The sequence below is a fragment of the Dipodomys spectabilis genome, unplaced genomic scaffold (genome assembly GCF_019054845.1).
Source record: "Dipodomys spectabilis isolate Male_0828 unplaced genomic scaffold, ASM1905484v1 ptg000136l, whole genome shotgun sequence".
Classification (NCBI taxonomy): domain Eukaryota; kingdom Metazoa; phylum Chordata; class Mammalia; order Rodentia; family Heteromyidae; genus Dipodomys; species Dipodomys spectabilis.
The window spans coordinates 827,039-835,095 of record NW_024870813.1 but is presented as its reverse complement, the minus strand read 5'-3'; positions in this window follow the sequence as shown (position 1 = coordinate 835,095).

Below are 8,057 nucleotides of genomic sequence, written 5' to 3'. Positions count from 1 at the left end.
AAAGAAGCTAGGCATTTTGTTAATTGAGAGAGGGCGGTGGAGGGGGCTGAGGATCCAGGAGATGGAGGCCATTCATGGCCCCAAAGTCCTCTGTGATGAGGCATAGTGAAGTTTTCTATGTCTGGGTTACAAGCCAGCCATCCTTCTTTGGTGACATGAAACAAAGACTATTTTATTGTACTAATGGGTATGTGGCGGGGGAGGGTGTATGTGGGGGGAGGGATGCCATGTTGGGGAGAAACCTGAGCAGTGGAGTGGGACCTGTGTGAGGGGGACTGGAAGTCTCTGGAGGCTTCCTTCCTATGGGCCTGGGGTTGGGGAAGAAGGGGCCTCTGCTGGACTCTTCATGGAAACACTGCATGTGGTCTGTCTATGAGTCTCTGCATGTAGTTTCTTCACAGTCTGGTGGCCTTGGGTTGAGTGGATTTTTTCATGGTGGCTCAGAGCTCCAGGGGGGAGGATCTGCACTGGGCCAGGCAGCAGCTCTGTGGCCCTTTATGACATCACCTCTCAAGTCACATAGTGTCCCTTCTGTCTCCAGCCCATCGGGGCTCCAGAGGAAGGGATGAAGACCCTGGCTGCCATAGTGAGAGGTAGGCATGGGCTCTCCCTGGAGCCTGACTACCGCAGAACATAGGAAAGGGATGTGATGAAGATGCTAAAATGTGGAGGATCACATTCAAAGGAGATTTAGAAATGTAAGACTCTGAGGGGACATCATGGTGACAATACTTGGATCAATGTGACTTGTCTTGTTTTATGTGAATACAATTAATTTTTGTCTGGATATGGCTAACATAAAAATTATAACTGATACACGACACTGAATGTGTGGGAATTTTTTGAACTATGCTTAAATTAAGGTACTGTCTTGAATAATGGTATTTAAACATTTATTAAATCTAGTATATTTTCCCCAGCAACACAGTGGCTCCCTTTGGTCACACCCTTCATGCATTTCTTCTTATCATAGTTTTATAGCTTTCTTATTGGTTAGATGTTGAGCTGCAGCCTTAATTTGCCCTTTAGTAATTCCTTATGGGATTGGTCGTCTGTTCACATGACTTAACCTCTGTGTTCACTCCTTTGTGAAGGGGATGTTCATATGTACATGCTATTTCTTTCATGTGGTGTTCCTTTTTCTCATATTGGTCTACTAATATTATGTATTATCAATTATCCTTTAGCAATTATTGCAGCATTTCCAGTATACAGCTTATTTTTACACTGTAATTCATTAGCTATTTATGTGCCAGTCCTGAAATTTGAACTCAGGACCTACGCCTGAGCTTCTTTTGCTCAAGGCTAGTGTTCTACCACTTGAGCCACACTCCATTTCTGGTTTCTTTTTGGGAGGGGGCATAGTTTATTAGAGATGAGTGTGTCTCATGGACTTTCCTGCCTACCAGGCTGGCTTCGAACCTCGATCCTCAGATCTCAGCCTGAATAGCTGAATAGCTGGGATTACAAGCATGAGCCACTGGCACCTAGTTATATTTTATATTCTAAAAACAAAATGTGCATCCTTAATTTTGATGCACACCATTGCTGTGGTTTAGTTGAGTCACCATGTGGCCCTTTTGAAAGTTGGTGGGACTTAAGAAGGAGGATCCTAACAGAAAGGCTTCCAGTCTAACACTGTGTGTTAGGCCCTGCCAGAAAACCACACAGACATCCAGGCACAAAGAACAAAGAAAGGTTTATTGCCAGCAAAGGACCAGCAAGGCCCCTTCTCACAAATGAGAAGTGATGACCTGGAAGGGCTAAAAGGGCTGGGAGGTGGGGACTTTGGTATGGATTTGTGAGCCAGGGACTTCAACATGGCAGGCTAGGTTTTATGTCAGCTGCCCACCTAGTAGACAAGAGACTGCAGCTGCCCAGACTGAAGTCATCTCATATGGTTGTAACTGCCCCAATGGAGTGCCATCTCAAGGTAAAGTGGAGAGGAGGCCTGTTATTTGCTGCCTGTACCAAATGAGTCCTCTGGGAACGTGCCTGCTAGATCCTGGAAAAGGAGATAAGCTATGGGAATGAAACCTATTGAACTAACCCTGTCTGAGCATCTTTTCCACTTTTCTTGAATGTGGATAAAAGCCACCCTTCTAGATACTGGCATGACATACTGCTGTTTCCAGAGTTCCAAAGATATGGGGAGCCACATGATTTTTGGGTGGGAACTTGCAAATTGTGAATCAAAATAGATCTTTTCTCCTTTAAGTTAGTTCATGTTTAGTTTTCCTGTCAAAGGACATTTGGACATTTATGACATTGGCTGGCCATACAGAATTATCAATACAGGCAGATGGCCAAGGGCAACTGACAAGAAGCATATGTGTCTGTCCTGTCATGTACAAAATGATTTCGAGGGCCTTATACAGCCTGCAGGCCAGACATTCCCCCACCAAGGAGAAACTGACAGACGCACAGCTGAATTGTCATTTCCCACAGGCAGCCTATCCCGTCCTATGTGGACAGTTCTGCTCTGACACCTTTTGGATCTCAGTGGTCACAGAACTTACTTTAATCTGGCACAATGCTGCAGTCCCACAGTTGGCTGTTGGCTGGGAGCGAGGGGGTGTCTGGAAAGGTGGAAAGGCAGCTGGATCACTCCAGAAAAAACTCACAGACTTTCTGTGCCATGCAAAGACAGCTCCACTGCTGATTGGTTAAATCTGCCCAAGCAGAATCTGCAGTTGCTCTTGTCCTAGGGCTTGCAGACAGGCAGAAGCTAGAGGCACAGGATGGACTACAAAGCCTACTTTGCCATTCTTGCCTCTAATAGCCAAGAACTCAGAAGAAGGCCTGTAGTAGCTGCATTTTTCAAGATGCTAATTACTAGCCAGTTGACTTTGTAGACACAAGTTAAGCTGATTTTTGCAGTTTATTGTGATCTTTCAGGCAATTTGTCTGAGACGTCATGTCTGGCTTCAGCCTGAGCTGGATGGATGGCAGAAGCTCCAAAGTTGCCCCCTAAATCACAGAGATCAGACTTGACATTGAAAGTCTGGTTGCTTGGCTTCCAGCTGTCTCTGCCTGGCTTCACCTGACTCTCAGTTCTAGTAAAGGCAGCAGATCCTCTGCAGAGGCTCCACCTCTGGAAATAGGAGGGGCCTCCCAGAGAGCTCCTGGGTCAAGATCAGGGCCAGGAGCTTCCCATTGCTCACTGCACTGTTCTCTCCTATACAAGAGGCCTACTAGAATCCAAGTAAGATATCCCCTGCTGTTGTGTCACAACTCAGAATGTGAGTGGATAAATCCATCTCACTTCTTCCACTTTGTTTTCTCTTTTTCCTCTTCCTTCTTTTTCTGCACACAGAATTCTATTTTTGCTTTCTTTCCTCTCAAGTTGGATTTATGAACTACCATCCATCCATCCATCTACCCACCAGTCTGTCTGTCTGTCTATCCATCATCCATGCATCTTTCTATTCATGATGAACACTCCCATATTCATAGGCATTTACTGATTGGGTTACAGAGACCCCTGATGCAACCACAGTGAGAGGTTTCTGATGTTTTTCCTCACTGCCATTCCAAGATTCAGATTTAGTGTGGTAGCCTTGAGCATTTGCCTGGTCCACCTATGCCTCAGTTTCCTCATCAGTGGACAACACTACTGGAATCTGCCTTATATATTTCTTAGGAGAGGAGAGCGAGGGAGGTATTAAATGAGTTGTACTCAGAGGACTGTCTCCCACAGTAAGGTCATGTGAGTGCCATCATTATGCAGCCAGTTTAACCAGGTACATGCAAGGATGGCTGATCACACCTGCTTTTCCCAGGGCCATCTGTCCTCTGAGTCAGTTTTCCTCCTGAGATGCCCCAGCCCACCTACATGGACTAGAGAACTTGGGAAGGAAGGTTCAAGTTCAAGTTCATTCTGACTCAGCAGGGGCTTCCTCTCATGATCCTGTGTCATGTTTAGTAAACGGGTGTCTCTGTGATTTTGAAAGAATTGCCTTGTCTACTTTGGTTTGGGGAAGCTCTGATGCAAAATTGTTTTCTGAAAAATCCTGTCTGTCCCAAGTCCTCAGGGGATTCAGGTGGTGGAACAAATTGCTGGTATGTTTGAGGGCTCCTCCCATTTTTCTCTTCCTTAGGGCAATTTCCCCCCAATGAATGTCAAACCTAAGTTACCATTAAGCTATAATAGAAGAGGCTGGGGGGGTGTCTTTTTTCCTGCCATCCCTGTTATAAATGCTTACTATAGATAGCCTGGTGAGGAGCCCTGTGAGTGGCCAAGGTAGGGAGAGGGGTCCTTCCCTCATACCACCATGTCCTCCTCCATTAGAACCCTGACTAAAATGCAAAGGCAGTCATATTCATAACCAGATGTATGGACTTGCTAAGTGCCAGCAAGTTCTTTATTAAAGCACATGTATCGCTTCCTACAGACTCCCACAGTCTCTAGAGAGAGGTAAGTACCATCTAACATTCATCTCTGCCTATAAATGACAGACATTTAGGACCAACTTCAGAGGAAGTAGGCTAAGGTTTCCAGGAGCAGAGTTGTCATCTGTTAGAACCATTCCTGAATACTTCTAAGAGAGAGAGATGCAGTGTCTCTTACACTAGCAGATGTGTGTGTGTGTGTGTGTGTGTGTGTGTATGTGTGTGTGTGTGTGTGCACTAGTACTGAGGTTTGAACTCTGGGTGTCTTGCTCTCTCTGGCTTTTTCCACTGAAGGCTGGCACTCTATCACTGGAGCCAGACCTCCACTTTTTCTGATTAATGGGAGGTAAGAGTCTCATGGACTTTTTTACATTTTACATTACTTTTTTATTTGAGCCACAATCCTCAGACTGCAGCCTCCTGAGTGGCTAAAATTACAGATGTGAGTCAATAGTGCTCAGCTACTAGCTAACTTGCTGTTTGCCTACCCCTTTCCTAGCATCATGAGTGCCATGATTAAAATGAGGAGGAGGTCATCATAGTTATAATCAAGTACATTGATTTCCATTCTTCGATCTTCAGAAATTCAAGATCAAGGTGCCAGCCCTCAGAAGGACAAATGCTAGGAAGTGATAGGGGATGTTTTCCTCTGACACACTCCCATTTGCTCAGGGGAATAAGTCTGAAAATGAGGCCAAAGAGAACCATGGAGTTCCTTCTCTTGACTTGTAAGAACCCAGGTACAGGGCTCATAGTATGGCTACCCAGGTGGGTGCCATGTCAAGATAGACAAGAAATAGCACTTTCTGGAATGAATTCTTTGAGGGTCAAAATGATATGCCTAACCCATATATGTAGTACAAACTATTCTAGCAAACTATTTTCCCTGTGGACATCTGGGGGACAATATGGTTCTCACTATAGATTCTATTCAATCAATACTGATCTGGAACCAAAATCTGGTCTAACCTGTACATGCTTTAGAGAAATTCAGCATCAATGTAGCTGTTTCAGATGGATTAAGGGATCTTGGTGTAAGCTTATGTGTCACAGCCCTTACTGACAGTGATAAGGGCATGGGAAGTGGACCTTCACATCTAGCACTCATATGGCACCAGGAGATTTGTCTTGGCAGGGATAACAAGAGTGGAGCATCCTCCTGGGTGACAAGCTCGTACCAATCAGCAATAGATTCTCTCTTTATTATAATCTAAGACTTGGCACATGTGTTCAATTGGGTGGCACAGCCATCTAAGTCATGGCTTCGTGTGGTCTGAGAGGCCTGTTACATGGGTGGGAGGGATAGCTGAGGTCTGTGGGCCCACCAGTCAGAGTGAGAGATCAAGGACAGCACCCTAGATGGGGGCCAAGAGCACTGGCCTGGGAAGTGGTGGCACTGAGGGCAGTAGGTGACAGGGACGCACTCCTGGCTGGGCGGAAGATGGAGCTGTGAATTGTAGGGCAGCTGCCCACAGATGGCCGGCATGAAGCTGAAGTTGGAGCACCTCCCCTGTGGGGAGGAGAAGACACAAGGTCACAGAGATGCTACTGAAATTGGGATCAAAGGGCTGCAGTTGTCTGGCTCAGGGAGTGAGGCTGGGAGTATCTGCACCACGGGACAGGCCTGAGTGAAGAATCTTCTCTGCCTTGGGTGCTCTACTACACCATTCAGATCTGGTGTGGTATGCTGGACATATCTACCTGGTCTGGGGAGGAGGGTAGACCAATGTCTCTGAAAGGCTTTTGGGTCCTTATTCTTGGAATCTGAGGATATATCTTAGCTGCCAGAAAGGATTTCCAGTTATGATTAAGGGTTTGGGCCTGGGGAGCTGAGCTGGAAGCTGGGTGGACCACATCATGTGGTATGGAGGGTCCACAAGAGAGTGGCACAGGGAGATGAGGTCAGGAGGCAGGCAGGGGCCACTGGAAGGCTCTGTGCTGCTAGCTGTGCAGATGCAGGAGGGGAAGGCTGCAGCTGCAGCTCTAGTAGACACTTGTCCTCAAGGACATGCAGCTCCCAGATCCAGGGATGCAACCTGAGGGACATCTTGATTTCTTCCCAGTGGATCCATTCCCATTCCAGATTTCTAGATGCTGAGGCCCATAATGGGACAGGATGAGGAACTGTGTGTATTCTGGATCAGGAGCTGGGAATGTGGAGCCCTGTGCTAGCTAGGTGGAAAATGGAAGCACAGCCAAACTAAGGGAAAGGGGAGTTGGAGTTGTTCCAAATCTTGAAGGGCTCATAGCACTGAGGCAAGTCTTGGTGGCTGGAATCATTGGGGTACTACAAGTCTTGGCCTTCATGAGCAATAATAGTTTCATTTCTTCTATTCCATGATTCTCTGAATGGCTCAGATCTAAAAGTGGACAGCACTCTCTTTCCTTCCATGTCATTTCTGTCTCTAGTCTACAGCATTAAGTGCCTCTTGTCCATGTCCTGTATTTTCATCATTCCTCAGTCTAGTGGATCTTTTTGATCTCTGATTTTTGCAAGTCCAAGTTTACTCACATTCCTGAACCTCAACTGCTATTTCTAACTTTCTGTCCTCAAGCCAGGATTGGAGGGAGACTCTGATTCCAAAGCTTAGAGCACTTGGGTGGAACTTCTTTGTGCAATGTTCTCTCTCTCTGTCTGTCTTACACATATATTTATATAACACACACACATGTACACTCAGCACATGGGCCCAATTTACCTTCAACACTCTGCCTTCCCTGTCATAGATCTTACATCCAGTTCAGATCTTTTGTCCCGGTCTTTTAACAGACACCAAAATGCCCATGGCCTTGACCCAAAGTAAGCAATGATAGCCTTCTCTCTACGTCTCCAGATTCAGGACAGCTTGAGCAGGTGCTATACCTAGCCATGGCATGCTACTACAAGCTGACTAACACATTACAGGACACACCATTAAGCAAGGCCCAGGGCATAGGCCAAGCCTCACTGGAGCCATTAGTCAGGGTTTCCCAAACTTCCTCTTTCTACCTTATGAACAGTACTCAACCCATTCCTGAGGGCTTGGGCATGAAGGATCTTCCCTGCTAGCCAGTGCTCTCTTCTGTGCTACACTGGCCTGGTTCAGATAATGTGGTCAATGTCGTCCTTACACAGACCCTGGAGACCTTGCACTATGACTGATCATGTCTATTCAGAGCTTAGAGCATGAGTAGTCCAGGTAGATGAACCCAGGCCAGCCAGGAAGGAGACCTTAGGAGCCCTGAGGGCTTGAGCAAGGCAGTCTTCCAGTGTGATCACAGGTTGAAGCAATAAAGAGGAAGGCAATGGGAAAGGGGAGAGCTAGGCTTTCTTTGAATTCCAGGCTTTGTGACATGGGACAAATGATTCAGTCTCTCTGGGCTTGAGCCACTCTGGGTAAAGGGGAGCATTCTCCCTTGGTTCATGTCAAGATGCATCAGCAAACCATATCCTTGCAGGCACCCAGCATAGACAAAAGGAATGGCTATTCTGTTAGGGGTGTCCCTACTCACCCCGATCCTGGACGAATACCACGTCAATGGCAGTGGTTGACAGAGTGGGGCCTCTAGGCCGTATATAGTCCTGTTGCCCTGAAAAGCAGAAGAGGCCATGAAGAAGCAGTTCGGCATGGCCGGGTGAGACCAGAGCTGAGAAAAGATTAGGAGAGAGGAGGCCGAAGAGTCCC